Source organism: Dermacentor andersoni, chromosome 4 (genome assembly GCF_023375885.2).
Source record: "Dermacentor andersoni chromosome 4, qqDerAnde1_hic_scaffold, whole genome shotgun sequence".
Lineage (NCBI taxonomy): Eukaryota > Metazoa > Arthropoda > Arachnida > Ixodida > Ixodidae > Dermacentor > Dermacentor andersoni.
Genome location: NC_092817.1, coordinates 100,408,102 through 100,428,957, shown reverse-complemented (window position 1 = coordinate 100,428,957; position 20,856 = coordinate 100,408,102). Strand labels below are relative to the sequence as shown.

The 20,856-nt window shown below is 51.2% G+C and overlaps 1 protein-coding gene across 6 annotated transcripts in view; it reads right to left on the bottom strand.

The window, feature by feature from the left end:
- Nucleotides 1-20,856, bottom strand: part of LOC126536542 (uncharacterized) — a 470,489-nt gene that overhangs the window by 115,297 nt on the left and 334,336 nt on the right. The gene's annotated exons all lie outside the window — the stretch shown is intronic.

The window sequence follows — 20,856 nt, the reverse complement described above, 5'->3', positions numbered from 1 at the left end:
TAAAATGCGCCGATTACTGCCGTGCGCTCCTAAACTCCTGAACGCCACTTTGCAGCTGAGCATATTGAATGCCAGCAAACCGCACCATAAGGGAACCCACTTCCAGCCGTCGTATATCCGCTTTGTGGCTATGGCACTGTGGGTATCTGCCCTCGCACATGCCACCACATCTGCATACCACTCAATTCAAAGCACACACTGCTATTCTTTTAAAAATACCCGCCGTGGTTGCTCAGTGGCTGTTTGGCTGCTGAGCACGAGGTCGCGGGATCGAATCCCGGCCACGGCGGCCGCATTTCGATGGAGGCGAAATGCGAAAACACCCGTGTACTTAGATTTAGGTGCACGTTAAAGATCCCCAGGTGGTCAAACTTTCCGGAGTCCTCCACTGCGGCGTGCCTCATAATGAGAAAGTGGTTTTTGGCACGTAAAACCCCATAATTTTTCTTTTAAAGATGTGGGCCCGTATTTTAGGAACATTTTCCCTCTTTTGCATCGCAGAATTCACGCGAACAAGGCACTCGTAAGAACTACGCAACGTAAGTGTGCGACATAAGGTAATTTTACTGCCGACAGGAGGCAAACCAGATTGCATTTTTTTTCTCCACATGCGCGTTCATATCACGTAGCAAAGCGTACATGCATGTCGCCTGTCGAGTGCATCGATATTGGAGTTCAGTTAAGCGCCAAACAAAGAGAGACTGCGAGAAAAGTGCTACCTGCAGCAGCGATGCCCAAGCCACGCAGCTTACGCAGCCAGCGCTATATCATACAGGGCACTTCCAAGAGAAAACGCCGTGTACACAGGCCAGAGGCGTGCCCCTCAGCTTAGCGTGCGGAAGCACTATGTCAAAGTTTCTTAGGAGATTCGCGGGCATCGGCGCTAACGCGCAGGAAAACAGGAACGGAGAGGCCCTTTTACACGTGGCCGCGGTAAAGCACGCGAACGAGCAAGTTGACCAAAAGTGCTGATGCTCGGGGAAAATGCTCTTAGCGCCGCAATGGCAAGACCGGACCGCAGGGACGCAATCTTGCGAGCGTGCCCTTCGGGTTTCAGCGAGCAAGTTAAGCAAACCAGCAAGCCACCGCGAAGGGCAGCGAGCCGCGGCCCTGCCGCCGGCCACGACAAGCCAAATTACGAAAACGATGCGGGCGGGCGCCGGTGTGACGCCTCGTGCAAAGAGGAAAACACGCCGCGTTCCACCCCCCCCCCCCCCCCCCCCCCCACGCTTCTCCGAAGTGCATGCAGCGGTGTTGTCGATGCCGACGCGGGAGCGGGCGAGGAGCGCGGATGCGGGGTGCACGTGCTGGGTCCGGCCGGCGAGCAAACTCGCCACCGCTTTTTCGTAATTGCGCGTCGGGTGGATATGCCACACCGCGCACGCATTCTGAACCGGGGGTGCATGGCGGGGTTGGTTCGCGCCGCAACAACATATACACCTTCTTCCTCTCCGCCCTTGCTGCTTGCAGAAGCCGCGGTTGAAACTGCGTGGCAAAGTAACGCGGCCACCGGAGCGGGCGTAGCCCAGCGATGTGCTCAGAACTTTGGAGAGCCTCCTCCTCGCTTTACACCTGTGTCGCCTGCATCTACATACCTTTTGTGCCTGTGTGTGTTGTCCTTTTTCACGTCTTACAGCTACCGAGTCGCCTGCGCTTTGCTTAACATCTCTTCTCGGTTCTCCATTTTCCCCGTCCTTTAGAAGCCGAGCTTATTATATTTCTGAGCAGTCGAAATGAAGGACCCCCCCCCCCCCTCCTGTATGCATTTCGCGCCGGCAGGTTCGTTGGTGGTGCGAGAGGTGAGAGGAGGAGGTGGATTCCACGTGTGGCGCAAAGTGTGTGTGCGCGCGCGCGTGCTTGCATATGCTAATTTGCTCGCGAAGCGCGTGGAGGACGCGAGCTAAAGGCCTCGCTGTAAAGATTCCCGTCGGGAGCGCATTAGTCACGGCGCGAAGTGCAGTTATCACTCGCGGCGCTACAACACTTGATAAAGTGGCGTAGCGATCAACAGAAACAAATAATGCAAGAACCTTACGCACCGCAATGCATTATCCATACTGGAACGTTATAGCCTACCATATATCACAAAGAACGTTCCAGAAAGCTGATAGCAAATGAGAAAATAAAAAAAAACAATACAAACCAAGAAATCGCGCGTGCGGGAGTCTTCGTTATTATTGTTTCAGACTATGCAGAATTATTAAAGATCGCCTGCTGGCAGACAGCACAATTTTAATCCTCGAACTGGATTACTCGAAGAGGCGGAATGTCATTGCATGCAAGAGAAATCGTCATGCGAAGTCGACTAATAAAAAAAAAGTGCTAGTTTAGTTTCTAACTGACAACTTTACGGCGCATAATAGCCGGTGAGCTTGCAAGGCGAATCCGCTTGGCACGAATTCTTAGGATCACGCCAGTTTCGAGATATTCATTAACAGAGTGTGTGACCAAACAAATTGGCGTTCCAGTTACTATTACACTTTCACGCATAAAACGGTGTTTTAGAAAAATAAGCGGTACAACAGTGCATTTTATCGTAACTTTTACGGCGCATATACCAAAAGCGGTGCCATCCATAGAATTCACAAGGTAGCGGGATCGAATCCCGGCCACGGCGGCCGCATTTCGATGGGGGCGAATTGCGAAAACACCCGTGTACTTAGATTTAGGTGCACGTTAAAGAACCCCAGGTGGTCGAAATTTCCGGAGTCCTCCACTACGGCGTGCCTCATAATCAGAAAGTGGTTTTGGCACGTAAAACCCCATAACTTAATTTAATTTTTTTTAATCCATAGAATTCGTTCCAATGGGATATGCCTTGTCAACTCACCGGCTACGAATATAGCACATTACAACACGTGCCGTAAAGTAATTAGTTAGAAACCTAATTGGTGTATTGTTAATTAGTCGATCTATTTCCAGTTATTGTGCTAGTAATATCCGCCTCCTCGCGCTTTCGATTCAATGATTATAGAATTCTTGTATCTGCTAGTCCCGTTTCTTTAAATTCTATGCATGCAGCGTAAAGGAGGAAAAAACACACACTTTTGCATAAACATAAACGAAAGATGACTACGTGTATTCATGTCTGCGTTACTTATCGGTTTATTTTATTTATATCACGCGTATACAAGTCCACAATTCGGATCTCTATGTGGAAATGAAAGACGCAGTAAGTTCGCTTCACGTTGCAGTATAGTTGCGCCAACTGCTTCCTATACGAATTATCCTACTCGGCGAAAAGTACACCGGAGTTACCTTATGGAGACACCGAAGCCGTGTCATGATTCCGCTGTTGCAAACGAAGATCCAGTAAAAAAAAAAAAAAGAAATAAAGAAATGGTGGCTCAACAACAACAACAAAAAAACAACTAATTGCAAAGGCAATCAGTTGCAGAAAATATCGAGGCGTCTCACTGTTCACCTTGCTACAGCGCTCCGCAACGTTGCATATGTTTTCTTTAGAATTATGTAGGGCAGTATACAATTAACGTCGAAAGCGTTGTATGTGCCCACGTTTGGTCACGTGGTACACACTCCTTAGAGTGTGTGCCTCGCCATGTACTGCCGCGCCTGCTCCATAACAGGCGCCCGCGGTACACGCGCGCACAGCGCCGAAAGGGAGAGAGCTTCAAAGTCACGTAATGCCAATATTTCTCCGCTGGTGCGCAGTGAGTTCGCGTGCTGAGCGCCCCCCCCCCCCCCCCCCCTCGGGCGGGGGATATTGTTTCCGAGCGTAAAACGCGAGCTCCGTATAACCAAATTACCCTCCCACTAACGAAACCAGACGCCTGTCTCCGACTATAGCACAGATCGGCGCGTGCGCGCAAGCGACGCAGCATTTTGTCGGCGACATCATGCTACGGGCGCGCATTAGCGATGCCAACGCGTTCTCTGTGCTCGCAGGCGCAACACAGTATACGGAAACGCGTAAAAGTGTGAGTGTGCGCGCACATATAGGGAGAAGTGGAGGGGGAGAGGGTGGATGAGAGGCTCGGAGCGTTCCGTGGATGTAATGTGTGCAGTGCTGCGAATACGTGCACGGCAGAACCCGCTCCCGCGCTACTGTACACAGTAGCGTCTTCTTTGCAATTTAGCGTATGCGCTTGCGCGTTAATCGTTAATGGCTATACCCCGCCGAACTGAGGCTATCTTCCGAAGAACACACGGCGAACAACATGTTCGCATTGTCTTGTTTGTACACAGGTGACTTATAAGTTGAAGATGGCAAGTTTCTTCGTGCACGCCGCAGGGATGGTGGAGACGTCGGTGTAAGGAACACGCGGCCATGTCATATATGCATGCTGCTTCTTCAGAGAAGATTGATCTCGGAAACAGCGGGGAACAGGCGAGGAAGGCAAGCGATGACGACAATCGGTGTCAGTCAATCATGTAACGCAAGAAACGATGGCGAAGTCACTGGGCTATAACAAACACGCTTTGATAACGATATATAATTTTTTTCTTTTTTACGAATACGGTTGAAGGTCAGTCGCTAAAGACATCGGCTACACATAATAACCACGGAGATTTCATGAGTATACGTGAAACGTTCTGCCCGCAGTGAGATACTTTCCTCCGGAACGAAGAACTCGAATCGATTATGCGCCAAATCATGTTCGCTTTGACCAGTTATAGTTGTGCCATGCGGACGGGGGCATGTTTAAGCGAAGTCTTGACGTTGTTTTCGAAGTCTGACCCACAACACACTTCATAAAAGGCATACCGAAGTCGATGTGTGACGGACGCGGATTAACGAACGTGCCTAAACCGCGGGCATAGCGTTTCCGGTATGTCATATATCTGCGCTAGCAGTGCGCGCAATCGCTACAGCCGTTTAGATAAACAGTCGCGTCGGCCTGCTTCTGTTTAACATCAGGGAGTGCGCCGTGCACCTCGGCACTGGACCCGTAGATATATGCGGGAAAGAAGGAACGTCTTAATTAACGGCGGCCCGTCCCGACATCTGTTCTTTTTGGCGGTTGGGGAAGTGCGGCGGACTCGCGGAAACACGAGCAGGCGCGATAATTGAGCGAGTTCAGCGTACCCGTGCGCGAGCACGAAGAAGAAGCGCCGCCGCCCAACAAGTGCTGACGACAACGACGACGAAGGCGACGCCAGCGCCTGCGGACACTCCGTGCGCCACTGACACCACGAAGCCGCCGGGAAGCCAATTAGCCCTACGTCGAGCGAGCACGAAAGTTAATCTGTGACGCAAAACAGGAGTATACGTGCTTCGCGGCATGTCTCAATGCACGCGGCAGGACGTGGGAGAACGGTCGCGCGGCGAGTTGTTGCGGAATTAATGATGCTCCGGAGGCGATAACGGGCTGCTGTATCTGCGGAGTTGCTCGAGGGTCGGTCGGAAGCAAAGCGACACTGTTGAGATGTGTGTGTATACGCGTGCACGTGGTATATTCAGCATATGCCAGTGCCCCTCCGGTGGTTCATAGCTTGACAGCATGAACGATACTAAGACAAAGTGTGCGAGCGATTTAAAGACTGCGAGAGCAAAATAGCCGCACGAGACAAAGCCGGCGTTTCCTGCACTAAAATCACAGCAGCAGCAGCAGCAGCAGCAGCAGCAGCAGCAGCCTTCCACGCGTGCTCTCGATACGGCAATTTCAACTTTCAGCGCGTTGTTTGCGAGCGACAAGTTAGTGAGGAAAGCCGAAGCATAACGGATTATACAGCAGCGGTATATATCTATACGTATATATACTACGAACGGCACTTGCACACGGGTTGTGCGGCCCATTAGAAGCCCACGTCCGCAGCAGCCTACGCGTTCGAGCGTGCGCGGAGAGCTAAGTTGCGGTGGCCGTGCACATGTAGCGTGTATACCCGAGCCCAGCATACATGTGCACATACAAGCACCGATTACGCACTCACAGCTCTAGATGAAAGAGCGAGAGTGAACACAACGAGTGGCAGGACAGCATAGGCGCGGCACAATACACAGCGCCCCCTGTATATATCGTGCGTTACTCTCGCGTAACAATCGACGAAGCGCTTTGAGAGGCACGGAAGGGGGGAAGGTGCGAGCAAATAATGCTGGGTGCAGCGCGCGGCAGCCATGCCCGACGACTCCTAGAAGGCGATACGCGGCTAGATATACGCGACAAACGAGCCCAGCCACGCGCGTCGAGCGTTCCGAAGAGAAAGCCTAGATCCTCTGAGGGATAAGAGGCGACGACGACGCCACGCCGAGGCGAATGGCGTTTGTGAATACGGACGACCGCAAGAATGGGCCTCAAAAGCCCCTTCAAAGGCCGCGACAACGTATGTTATCACGGCCGGACTGGAACGCAAGCCGAGAGCGCAGACGCACCCGCGATATTACATAGTTCGTGTTTGTTTCGGTCGAGTGGGCGCGCTGCCTCATTCAATGCGCGGGGTGTGCGTAGATTGCGTGCGGCGGTGTCGATTTAACGCAGCTACGCCAGCACACAGGGGCTCCATATATCTTATACGACTACTGTAGCTCCTTTTATGTTTCAAAGTCGCCCCCAGAAGTGCTTGTTGGTTAATGCATATAGAACAGCGAATAATGTGCTCGCATTTTATCGATTTTGCCAAAACCATCGAGAGCGCGGCAGGTGGCGATTATATATATACGCGAGGCAGGGGTGCCCTTTATCCCCACTGCTGTTTATGATGTACATGGTGAGGACGGAAAGGGCGCTAGTAGGAAGTAACATCGGGTTTGATCTCTCATAATAACAGGCGGGTAAAGTAGTAGAGCCGCAGCTTCCAGGTCTGTTTTATGCGAACGACATTGTGTTGCTAGCTAACAAGGAAAGTGATATGCAAAGTCTGGCTAATATCTGTGGACAGGAAGGCGATAAGTTAGGTATGAAATTTAGCGTTAAAAATCAGGTGTTATGATATTCGATGAAAACAGCGAACAGACACTGACAATACAGGGCCAGAAATTACCTCGCGTAAAACAATATAAATACCTTGCTATATGGATAAACGAAGGCAACGGAAACAAAGGAAAACTATTAACAGTAAAGGGGAAGAGAAATGCGGTCATAATGAAGCACAGAGCGCTATGAGGATACGATAGGTACGAGGTGATCCGGGGTATGTGGAAAGGTGTAATGGTTCCAGGACTTACATTTGGAAATGTGGTTGGTTGCTTGAAATCGTGATTATTCAAAAGAATAGCGCAAAGTAGCAGGGACAATGACAGAGAATACGACAGGACGAGCGCTCGTCCTGTCGTATTCTCTGTCATTGTCCCTGCTACTTTGCGCTATTCTTTTGAATAATCATGACACACCAACTAGCCCAGCTTTCTGCTTTGATGCTTGAAATCAACGGTACAATCAGGACTCGATGGCAACCAAAGGTCAGTGGGACGCCTCACATTGGGCGCCCACGGGAAGACTACAAATGAAGCTGTGCAGGGTGATATGGGTTGGACAAGTTTTGAAGTGAGGGAAGCTCACAGTAAAATTAATTATGAAGAACGACCGAGGAATATGGAAGAAAGCAAATGGGCTGGGAGAGTGTTCAGGTATTTGTACAGGAATAGCATTGATACACAGTGGAGGAAAATAATTAGCAAGCTTACCAGCAAGTATGCGGCTTGTAGGTGAGCAACACAGCAACAGAGAACGTCAAGCGGAAAGTCAGAGTGGCTGAGATAATCTCACGGGTGGCGGCAATGGAAAAGAAACCTGACATGAGTAACTACCTAACAGGAAAAAACGAAATCAGGAAAGAAACAATTTATGATAACTCAAAGGGAAGGTCATTACTTTTCGAAGCGAGATCAGGATGCCTTAGAATACGCACTTATAAAGCGAGGTATAAGAAGGAAGAAGGAGCATGTGCTTGCTGCAGTAAAGTTAGGGAGACGATGGAGCATGTTTTATTAGAATGTGCAGGTATCTGGCCAGCGGTCGATTTAGGAATCACTGGCCTCCTTGGAGCGAGAGCAGGGGGGAAAGTAAGCATGTCCGCTATAGAGATAAGTATGACGCTATTGGAAGATTGGTGGAAGAAAAGTAAGGAAACGACAAACAACGGAGGCGTACAAAAACAAAGTTCCCAATAGGCGTTCAGAAACCTTGGTTATGAGGATTCATCGCGGTTTTCTTCTTCTTCCTTTTCTTTTCGTTGTTTTTAACATAGGTAGGACATTAGGCAATAAAATAACAAGAGCTTGGTGGCGGAGCCCAGTGCTCCGTTACAAAGGGGATGCTCATAACATCCATCCATCCATCCATACATACATCCATATAATCCTTTCTTATTTCTTTCTTTTTTCTGAGCAGAGGTGAGAGGAAGAAAGACAAAAGGGCGATGCGCCTCCTCAACAACCAAGATTATTGATATGTACTATGTGTCATTTCGGCGCACCACATGGCGTCTTCGTGCTTCATACACGATCAGTTTGCCAACACTCCGGTTTGAAACTACACCCCTAGCTTCGTCACTGTGTTTCGGGTTATAAGGCAAAGCCAAATCGGCGCTTTATGCCGAACCGATATTATACGAATCCGAATCATCCTTAGGATGACAAGTTGTTGTCTATGTACGACGATGCCCCAAAAAGAAAATAAAATGTGTAAAAAGAAGACCCACATATATGGCACACACGAGTGAACAGCACTTGCTACCCCTATAGCGGTCAGAAACTAGGTGAGAATGGGCCCGTACATGCTATAGGCCACGCGGCGTGGCATCCCCATACTGATCGGTCCACTCCTTCGCTCGCCGCCGCCATCTAATTAGTTCTACTCCCTTCTTCTTCGGCCAGCTCCTACCGAAGCCAAAAGACCGGTAGCCAGCCTGCCGGCTGGCCGTCTATGCATGGACGCCGCTTTCTTCGGCACTCGATGCGTCTTCTTCTTCTTCACCCACGGAGCGTTCCCGGTCGGACTACATATCTCGGTGGCGCGCTGGCCGCATCGGTTATCCAAGGAGACGCCGCGGGCCCCTCCTTCCTCAGGAAAGCTGCGGCAAGAGTTCGACGGCAGGGGCGGCAGCAGCTCCCTTGGCCTTTACGCTCTCCTCCTCCTTCTTTTGTTTCATCTGATCGCCGCAGTGCGCGCAGAGAGAGGGAGAGCCCGGAGGGCACACGAAACAACCATGCGCGCGGCTACCCCACTTCGCGCCCGGCCCAGAAGGTGTTCCCGACGCCGGCTCATCATCGACGGGGATTGTCCGGCGCGCGTCGTTCCTTTCATTATTAAACGGCCGACCGGCCCGCGCTTACCGATGCTGCTGTCTTCGGCGGCGCGTACGTAATGGTACGCGCGCAGGGCGCGTACGCACACATAGCGCCGGCGATCTCCGCTGGCGCAACAACAGCCCCTTCTTTTCTTTTGTTGTTTTACTCCTCGCTTTGGTGTTGTCTTCGCTGCGGCGCGAAACAAAGAAAATAGAAAAGAAATATTGAAGTGGCTGCTGCTGCTAGTTCTTATAGTGGCGCGCCACTCCTTCGGCAGTCCTCCGAAGCCAGCGGCTCGCTGGTGATTATTCTCCCTCCCAAGACCGATCTGCGCAAGTCCGCTCAGTAGCAGCAACAGCAGCAGAAGCCGAGGCTGAAGACGGCGGCGGCAGCAGCAGCAGCAGCAGTAGGGGGCTTGAAGCCAAGCCAAGCTCGGTGGCGCGCCAGGCATTATTTCTGACCCGCTGCTCGGAACACACAGACACATCACCGTGGGCGAGCCTCGAAGAACAAAAGGGAAGAAAGGACCGAGATAGCCGCTGACTGCGTGTATGCCCTCGCAACGCGTACATACGCCGGCGGGAGAAAACAAGCTGGCATGCGCACGAAGGGAGATAGAGAGTGAGCGAAGGTGGCGGGAGCAAAGAAAGAAGGAAATAAAGATAAAGAGAGACAGGAAAATTGAACGACGGCGACCGACGCCCTGTAGGTCCCCTCGGGGAGCGATGGCATGCAAAGAAGATATAGAACCTGCGCCGATGGAGAAGCGGGCCCCGACGTATGCAGCCCGTAGTATAACCATACGGCAGGGCCAGCCCGCCAAGGGGAGCGCCTGGAAGAACAATGTCAGAGACCTCCCCGTCTTTCTCTCCCTCTCTCTCGCCGTGCTTTTAAAGGAAGACGACCTCCCCGTCTTTTTCCTCTCGATTATCAGATCCAATTTTCTTTCCTTCATTACACCACGCGGGACTCAGTGGGCAGCTCGACCCCCCCCCCCCCCTCCTCTTTTCGATGGTGGCGGCGACCAAGAACAACAGGTCTCGCTTATATGCGGCGCGCTTAAATGCACATGAAAGAGAAAAGCAAAAGTGGATACATTGGCGCGAAGAAAAAGAAAGAGACGCGACCGGGAGGTGGTCGCGCAGGGAGGGAGGGGGAGGATACAGGAGTGTGTAGCGGACGAAAAAAAGGTAGGTAGGTAGGTAGCAGCAGCAGCCGGCCGTCTTGTTTCAAGGCTGCTGCCACCTGCAACAAGCTCACGAGTGTTCGGCAGGCAAGCAAGCAAGCAGCCGGAGGCAAGGAGCACTTTGTTCCACCGCGAGGAGACTTGTTATTGTTCTTCGGCAAAACGCGCCTCTTTAAGCAGCAGAAGAAGTAGTCTATATCTCTCTGCCCCGGTCCGGCCCGCGATCTCTCTCTCTCTCTCTCTACAGCTCTAACGACTGCGGCGCCGTTCCTGTTATTACGAGTCGCCCAAGGAGCGTTTCGAAGTCGGGGGACCGAAAAAAAAAGGAGGGGGGAGGGGGGGGGGGCAGTCGGAATCTTTCTCCCGGCAGCACTGTCTTTGTCGGGGTGGCCACGGCCTCACTCGAAGAAGACAGTCGGCTAAGCTCCAGTCGACGTGCGCGTTCTTTCGGAAGGCTGCGCGGCAGCTCTGGTCGCATATACACAGACGCACAGCGCTGCATCGCCCGCAGCCACAGTTGTTTCAATGCACACGCGCTGCACGTTAAGGAGCAGCGCGAGATGTGTGCCCGCAAGCGGTGGAAGAAAGAAATGGCTTGAAAGGCTCAGCCGAGGACGAAGAACAATTTCTCATCCTTCCTTTTTTTTATTTTTTTAGCTCCTCGCCATCATAATTGCAGCGCGGCTCCTGTCTGGCCGCTATCGACGCGCACCGCGGTATGAATAACGTCATTGGAAACATTATATACATGCCGAGGCTGGACGAATTTCGGCGGCCCTCCCCCTGCCCCCTCTCCCACCTTCTTCCCATTCAGCCGCGCGCGTGGCTCTCGGGAGCTGAGCGAAGGCGAGTTCGAGAGGAGAGAAGAAAAGGAAGAAGAATGCAACAAGAGGTATCGAGATCGAAAGACGAAAACTCGGTTCGGCTCTTGGACGCCGGCCGGCACTGCGTACACGGCGGCAACGATCTGCGCTGTCGACACGCTAATTCGATCGTGAGCCATTACGGGCATCCAGCTTCTTTTATCCGGCTAATAAACGAAGCGCGAACGGCGCGTTCGCGCGCCGATCATGCGGGGCTGCGCTGTTTGTTGCTGGTGGTTATTGTTGAACCATTAAGAAGAGGAAGGGAGGGCGGAGCGGTGGATTCGCAGCACGAGGCCGCAGCTGTAGTTCGCCCAACGGCGCCAGCGGAGCAGCAGCGTTCATCACAGTCAAAGCAAAAGCGAACTGAAGCAGTGGAGCCGGTTGGAGTGAGGGAGCGGACGCGACGCGAGTGGGACTCGATATAGTGCGTATAAGAAGTCGCAGGCGGAGCAAACCGATGATTACGCAACGCTGGAAGTAAACAGAACGCGCGTGACGTGACCGTTAAGATGATAAATAACTCGCAAAGAAAAAAAGAAAAGAGAAAAAATTCTTATTTGGACAGTCTTCCTTGTACACAACGCAACGCGGGCGGCTCGCATTCCGTACTCTGCACAGCGATTGCGTGAATATAATACCGCGTGCTGTAAAAATAACGCGGCCCATAGTTCGCTGCTTGCATTTCGCATTCCGGTACTCATTGCGACAGCTCGGGAAGTGCGAGAGCAGGCCGCATGGATCGAATGTAATATATATAATTAAACCGAGAGGCGGTTATGGTAAATAACATGCACCTTATAGTTTTTCGTCTGATGGTTCTGTGCCGCTGCAACACAGATATACTATATATATTGCACTGACGTTTGGTTTCGAAACTTACCTCTAGCTCTTACGAAACAGATAGCATTCTTTTGATCCCGAGCACGTACAACTGTCGCAAGAGCAATACGTATTGAAACACACACAGACACACACACACACACACACACACACACACACACACGCACACACACGCACACACACACACACACACACCCGCGCGCGCGCGCATTTAGTCATATAGCTGCGCACTTCCTATATAGGGACTTGTCGGCTTATAGTCCGTTCGACTATATACTGCAAACGCCGGACATCACACACACACATATATATATATATATATATATATATATAGAGAGAGAGAGAGAGAGAGAGAGAGAGAGAGCACGCGTAACACGATACAAACGTTGTTTTTTATATCGCGTCAAGAACTTGGGCTCTCAGCTTTGAGTGACGTGCATTGCTAGGTGTAGAATTGTACATGCTCATCACTCCTTCCTTTGCGCTGAGTGGCGCCTATAGCTCTTCATTCCTCGGTTAATAAATTCCAACTCTCTCGATCGTCGAGAATGCGCCGCTTAATACTCAGGCAAACGAAGCGTTACATGCCGAGTCACTGTATAACGTCCATCGTTTTGTAGAACATGCAACAATTGACCAACTATTTAGAGCTTCTCCCACCGACGTTCATTCGCAATATCTCTGTCAAATGTTTAGTGCTATACTATATATACAGTATACTCACTATGCCAAGACGCCCAGTATATGATATAAATGTTTATGTGCCGCCAGTGCTACTGAACGATATAAGATTGCGCTTCAATGCTTGGGCAAACAGGGACACTTGCTCGAATACTAAAACGCGATCAATCTCCTCGCACGATTCGAATGATCAGGGTTAACCGATCGACACTCGACGCTGGGCATCCGAAGCACACGGACAGTGTAGGGACGATTCGAACCGCTGTTTTTGCGGCGTTCGATCGCATAACAAGCCGACTGTGGGTAAAATGGCGCCGGTTATCGCGATACGCCCTGCGCGTTGCATGCACTGCGTGTACGCGTCCAGAAACCACATGCTCTGGCTGTGCGAAGGAAACGCACTCTATTGAGCCTCCAAATCTGGCGGTGCGTGCTTGAGATGAGGCAGCATCGGCAGTGCGAAAGTGCTACGCCGCACTGAATACCAATTAGGTGCTCGGGAGGGTCCCTGCCTCATCAAAGTCAGCCACAATATCTGCGCGTTCGGCGAAAGGCAAACGACAAACAGGTGATTAGTCACGGCGCGTTCGAGCCTGCATCGCTTCGCGGAGGCAGCAGCAACAGCGCCGGCGCCTGGCTAGGCAGCGGGTAAACCGATAAGCACACCGCCGCGCGGACAAAAGAAGAATGAGTGCCGGGAAATCACAGCATTCTCCGGCCTGCACCCGCCACCACCTTCGCCAGGCTCGCATAGGGAGAGGAAACTATAGAGGCCGGACGGCGCGACGTATGAGTATCTTTAGAATCAACGCTACAGCGCCGCCAATCAGACAGCGTGACGTCAGCCCGTGGGGACTGCTGACCTCACTTCTGTTTCTCGAAGATTGCCTGCTCCCACGCAGTGTTCCTCTCGCGTATATGCAAGTGCGAAACGAAGAACAGAAGGCGCCATTTGATAATCGAGGCGCAGCAGGAAAACGGCCACTTATTGTTCGCGCCGCCGCCGCCGCTCCTATACAGGGGCGCACGCGCGGCGCCTATGACGCACTCCCTGCCGCCATCCTTTACTGCGCAGTCGATATATGTCCGTTTGACGACGACGACTGTGAGCCAAAGAAAAGATGGCGGCCAGCAAGCGAGCAACGTGGTCGTCTCGAATATATATAGGTTTCCTTTAAGTTCTCTTCCTCTCTTTCATCTCGGAGGCAGCGCAGAGTTGTTGTTATACGTGAGGGCACAAGGGTGCAGCTGAAGGTCCGACAACAGGCGAACGAAAGAATGAAAATCTTGTGACGTGGTGTGTTTTCTCAACGCTCTCTCGCGCGCGTCCGAAGCGGTGTCTCCTCTCCTATACTATACTATACGCATATTTTTTGGCTCAGCCTAACAACAATGACGCTTCATTATGCGTCGTATCAAAAGCAATAATAATAATAATAACAAAGAGAGAGAGAGAGAGAGAAGGCCGCGCTAACCGTCACCATGCGGCTGAGGAAATCCTTGTAATAACAGCCGCTGCTGCTCTCGGCCATATGCGCCCGTTGGGCAACGCTCTATCGCTTCGGCGGCCGGCGGTGGTTAATAATTCCGCCGAGCTAAAAGAAAGCAATGAAGAAAGAAAGAAAGAGAGAGAGAAAGAAACACGACAGACTCGCAAGAAGCTGCTCTCGCGCGAGCCTTCGAGAAAGCGCGCAAAACACAAAGAGAGCGACTGAGAGAGAGAGGGAGTCGGGGACGACCGAGAGGAGCGGCTGTGATAGCGAGCGGAACCCGGAGGAGGGGTGGGCAAAAGCAACGCAACAATGATAATGATACTTATTAAAGGCGCGATAAGCGGAGCCTTGGTCGAGGAAATGGCGTTGAAAATCGGCTCGCCCCTCTAAACTATGTACGCTCGGACACGCGGAGGCAATCAATGGCGCTCGCATAGATGTGGTGGACAAACCGCGGACCGAGGAAACACACGTGTGCTGCCGCTGCTGTTGCTGCGCTGGAGGAAGGGACAACCGAGATACGAAAGGGAGAGAAGGGTGAATACATCGACGCATGACGAAGGAATTACGACGGTCATATCTCTCTCTCTTTTCATTTTTTTACCGGATCTTTCTAACCACGTTTCTTTTTATCGCGTCTTCATTGTTAATTAACTCTGCTGCCCACTTCGGCACCTTTTATTTTACCTCGCCCAATGTCTTTCTTCGCTATCGACTCTGCCGTTTTCAGCTGCGTTTCGAAGCAGCCTTTGTGCCAGGTTCGACGCGACGAACAAGAAGGGGCCGCTCCCACGTACGCTCCATACGAGAGCGGGAGAGACGTTGAAAGCAGCGGTTGCAGCAGCCAGCAGCAACAGGAGGGAGGGGGGTCCTTGGCCGCAACTTTTACGATAAGACTCCCCGCTGAGGTAGGAGTGCGGCTGACCAGCCGCGCGCACAGGCTGGACCGGACGCTAACTGACCATTCCCGATGAGATGCTGGGCAGGTAAGTACTACAGCCGCAGGTGTCCCGTGCCGCGCTGACAGCCGATACACGACCGAGGTCGACGTGTTGCGCAGATATTTTCTGCCGTCTTATGGCCGCCGGTTTCTTTCTCTTCTCCTACAAACCACGACAATATGCGAGACCAAACGAGATAGTCATCGATCTCGTTTGGAGCGAGCTCCGATATGGCAGAAACCACGATCCAGACGCCTTTAATCGTATATGGCAGATGCGTGTGGTACACAACAAGGCCGAGGGAAACAAAGCTTATTATTATTTTGTGAGGAAATGGCCTTGGCGAGCCTGCTAAATAGCACGGACACCTGCGCAAGAAGGAAAATGGCGGACGGTCGTACCGACGGACGGATGGACACCGAGAAGAAAGAAAACAAAAAGGTATTACTGCTTCCAATAGTCATAGCCGAGCCAACGACTACAGATATATATAGGAAGAGGGAAAGGTATGAAGGTTAACTAAGGACGTGCCCGGGTGGCTACCCTGCACGTGAGATGGGACAATGGGGAAGGATAGAGCAGAAGATTAAAAAAAGAGAGAGAATGGACGACCACAACGACAAATAATATACTCCTCTGACTACTATATATGACCACGACCAGCCCGACATTCGATAGTACTCTGTTCGGACGGTAACCAGAAGCGAAATCGCAGGAGCTATGCCGAAACACTCCAGTATATAACATTCTAGCGCTCCTAAGACCTCTGACATGCATCTGCTGTATCACGGACGTGGTGATCGTATAGTTTTTCGGCACGAACACTCACCACAGGTCCTGCAACAAGTGCCCCGATCAGTTTTACCGCAGATGCAGTTGCAGCGTATACGAGACACACGTCCGCAGAAGCCATGTTGAGGGGCTTCGTAAATACGAAGATAAGGAGTATAAGATGCCACGAAGGCGGACACATTCCCGCACCAGGTAATCTCGTGTCGTTTTTTCAGTCTTGTACTCCTTTCGGCACCGATGTTAGTAAGGGAAGCCAGCCGTACAGGGAAAAAGAAAAAAAAGAAGGTTTAGGCACTACCACGGGAGAGTGATTCGAAATAATCACGTTGCACACGGTGCTCCCGAGTTTATCATGCGATCCCCGTATGCTAACGATGAGTTCTAGCATAACCAAATAAGTACTTCATGTCTGGTTACCATGCGAACCATTTTATAGGCTCTTGTTTGCAAACCTTTTCAAAAAGTTCACAAAACACTTCGTAATAGTTTCGCCTAATAATTCACGTTACACGCATCAGCGCATCGACACGTACATAGCCGCCGCATGTCCCTGCGTGGCGGCATCTCGTTAATCCGGGGATAACGATTTGACGCTAACTTTCTTTCCGTTTAATGGAGACACCAAAAAAATTTAAAAAAAAAGATGTCAATACCATATGCTATATATATAGAGAAAAAGTATCACGGTTGCGCAAACACACCTAAAAAAAAGAAAAGATTGCCTACCGGATAAGGCGACACAAAGGGGGTACACTCGTGCCCGGACTCGGAGCATGTGTTTTGCGCGTTGTTTTCCAAGTCGATTAGCAGGTACGAAAGCCAAAGGTTCATTCTCATTGGTATTCATCACGCCACGCGCGCGGCGCCATGCCACCTATACTTTGACGCAATCGTTTTTTTTTTATCGTCACTCGGAAGTGGAGGAGGACTGTGCAGAAAGAACGATAGCCTCACATCCATCCGTGGCACGCACGCCAGAAGTATTAGCACGATCTATTCGAGGCACAGTACGCTCTACAGAGCCACGTGACACGCGGAAACGCATGCGCGGTCACGCTCGCAACGACTGCAGCCGTATAGCCCTACAGAACAGAAACAAGGCGATCACCTTCGCTCCTTCGGGTATAATTAAGCATGCTATCTATCATGCACGTGGCGTTCCTAACGAAGTATTGGCGATGTCATAGCTCAGAATCAACCCGCCGTTTTATAGCACTGCGACGTCACGGGTACATAGAGCGCAGCGGTAAGCAGTTGGATATAAGAATGTTTCATATTTATTTTTTGTTCGGAACGTTTGCCCAAGGATATAAAAAAATTATATTGCACAATGTACAATAGTACTGACGACATATACATCTCTAAGTCGGTTTCGGCAATACTCATCAGTATACGGCTAGGTGGTTGTTTGGCCCGTGGAGCAAACATCGCAGCCATGTGGTCACGTGGAATGAAGGCCCGTTGTTTAGAGGTGTCGCGTCGCCGGATCCGGTTAACGTCAGGGCAGGTCAATATCGTATAAGAATTCATGCGTGAAATCACGCATCTAATCTTCCGCAGACGCTATGGTGCAACTTGGTTGGCACTTTACTAATCTTAGCTAAATTATGTCCTTGTTAAAGCAGTCAATATTACCGCAGCTGTCCGCGTTAGAGTCATTGTTATAGCTGTCGTTGCTGCTGTAACTGTTGTCGTTTCTGTCCTGGTTAACTCGTGTGCAGCTATTGGCCATCAGGAGGAATGTGTACTAAGCAGTTCCATAGGCAAAAAAAAAAAAAGAATAAATCCAAGCAGGAGACATGCCAACATTCGTGGCTTGGTATGTCATACATAAAACAAATATTGCGGCCATAGAGATAGCAATTCGACAAGCGAGGAAAGAAAACAAGAAAAATAAAATTTGATAACAGTTATCGTCGTCCAGTGTTTACGGGAGCGCAATGAAAGCCAAGCTGTTGTTAACGTGCAGCTGTATACGTTGCGAAGGCGCGAGCATATAATGCCACGATAATATGCGTGCTCCATATCGGGCTGCATGCGCCCTTCCAAGGTCTCGCGAAGGACCCTCGTACAATGGCGCGAGCCGCTGACAATCCTTGGGCTTGACGAGATTGCTGCTAATTGATTCTCAGAAATGAACTTTGATTAAACCAGTCGATCGAAATTTGATGCCGCCTGTGCTCACGGCCTTCAGCGTTTAGTTACCTTCAACAAAACAAACAGACACGCCCGTCCCGGGGTGCAGACCTTCTGAAGGCTTCTTCCTGGCACGCTTGGCGAGAAATGGCTTTCATTGCGGTAACGAAGCAGTTATTTCTGGCAGCACGGGCACACAAGATAAAAATTGAAGTATATGCTGCAGCTGTACTATACCGTGTATATGACTCGTATGAATGCCCACGTATATGAATATATGAAGCCCCATGCTATATGAAGGCTCCCGTACAGCTAGGGCAGAAATTTCTAGCCGAGCTTTTGAGCCAAGCCCGTGAACACCAACTGCTAGAAAAGGGAAGTTGTAAAGTCAAGAGGAAACTTGTTCGGCGACTTGACTACAGGTAAATATCCGCTTAATGGGACGAATGGCTGTTCCCGCAGCCACCGGCAACACAACTTCACGCAGATGACAGCGGCATATCATCAAGCACGACAGCAGAGGACGGATCGACCGCGCGTCGGTGTGTGACCGCCTGTCAGCAACAAGTTCACGGTCACGCGTGCGCCCAGTCATCTCACCTCATCACCTCTGCAGTTTCATCGCAAGGAGTACACGCAGCATGACACGGACACTAGCGCGCGCGCGCGCGATGAATTAAAACAAACAACGTAACCAGCGAACTCTCCACCCTTTCCAAGCGCGTGGCGACGACCTACTTAAGAGGAGCGCATGGCGACTGCAGATGGTGAGGATGTGGGGGGGGGGCATTGAGCGTATCATGTTGCTCTGGCGACGACAAAGCGAGCTGTAGGCACATACACACGCGCTCAAAGGACAGAACGCGGAACGATGCCGGCGAGAAGACGCCACCGCGCCAAGGCAGAGTCGGCGAGGGATGGGGCTATGCAGCGCACCGCGCCAGGGCGGTCTCAATTCGCGCCGCCGCGGCACCATCCATCAGGGCACCGACAGGGCCACCGACGCAGACCGCGACTGGAGGACGCGCAGCGTCGACCGCGCCGCCGAGGCTCATCTGATGGACCGTCACCACGCTTGTCCCGCCGTCGACGACGACCGCGGCGATCGTGCTGCGGGCGGGCGGGCGAGCGCCCTGTTACGTAAACGCGATGCGCTGTCGGTATGTACGGGACTCGCGCATGGCACCTTGTCCGGGGGGGCCACTCCCCGAGTGCCTTCTCGGCTAAAGCCGCGCGCACGTCTCTGGAAGGAATGTATATATGCAGCACATCACCGGAGAAGATTGCCGTCCACTGCTTCTATTAGCGAGAGGGTGCGGCACCGCTCAAAATGGACCTTGTTGGGCCGGGTTACGCGCAGTTGTAGTTTGAGCTCGGCATTTCGCATCATCTGATCTTGACCTTATACGGAACTGAGTAGGCAAAAGCAGCGATACTGTATAAGAATTGTCGTTGTTTCCTTCTCGTGTCATATATACACCATCCATGCATGTCCATCACAGGTGGACGTTGACGTTACCCCCAAATAGATGCCGTAAGATCGCGCACGTCGTTGATTCTTGCTATACTAATGATAGCTCAAGCGTAAGGTGCGAATGTGCCACGCAGTTCTATCCCGTATCGGCTGGAGAAAGAGAAGTGTGTTCACAGTGAATTGTCACAGTGCCGAGCTGACATGCAGATCCAGCGTCAGCAGTGGTCGTTTCAATGAGCTAGCAAAGCTTCGAAGTTTGAGTATTTGCTCGGTTAAGCAAAATACGTACTTAAAGAAAATCGCGACCCACCTGCGTCACTTTCTTGCACTTTATCCAAAAGTAAATCCGCCGACAGTATGTACGTTAACGTCAATCAAATGGAGGAATAAAAACGTCGTCATGTATTAATTTACGGCTAGCTATGTTTACCGCTCATATAGGAGGTTGCGGCCAAGTACTGCACCAGGGTGGCCAATCCTGCTCTGGTGAGGGAGTGTGTTACCGGTTCTGGTCACCGGCATCAGGCCACACTCCAGGCCTGTTTATGCAATTTTATCAACACGCGGATTTTTTTTTTTTTTTTTTTTTTTTTTTTTTTTTTTAAATCCGGTGGAAAATTGCGCGGCACCGGGATTCGAACCACGGACCTCTTGCACGCGAGGCAAGAGGTCGGTGGCGTAGAGGTTCTACCTCTACGCCACCGCTGCAGCTCCCTGGCTCTCCCTGGCTCCGGACAGGCCGCCATTGGAATATGAACCTGGCAACGTTTAACGCAAGAACATTATCTAGTGAGGCGAGTCTAGCAGTGCTATTGGAAGAATTAGAGGGCAGTAAATGGGATATAATAGGGCTCAGTGAAGTTAGGAGGCCAAAAGAAGCATATACAGTGTTAAGGAGCGGGCACGTCCTGTGCTACCGGGGCTTAGCGGAGAGACGAGAACTAGGAGTCGGATTCCTGATTAATAAAAATATAGCTGGTAACATACAGGAATTCTATAGCATTAACGAGAGGGTGGCATGTCTTGTTGTGAAACTTAATAAGAGGTACAAAATGAAGGTTGTACAGGTCTACGCCCCTACATCCAGTCATGATGACCAGGAAGTCGAAAGCTTCTACGAAGACGTGGAATCGGCGATGGGTAGAGTGAAAACAAAATACACTGTACTGATGGGCGATTTCAATGCCAAGGTAGGCAAGAAGCATGCTGGAGACAAGGCAGTGGGGGAATATGGCATAGGCACTAGGAATAGCAGGGGGG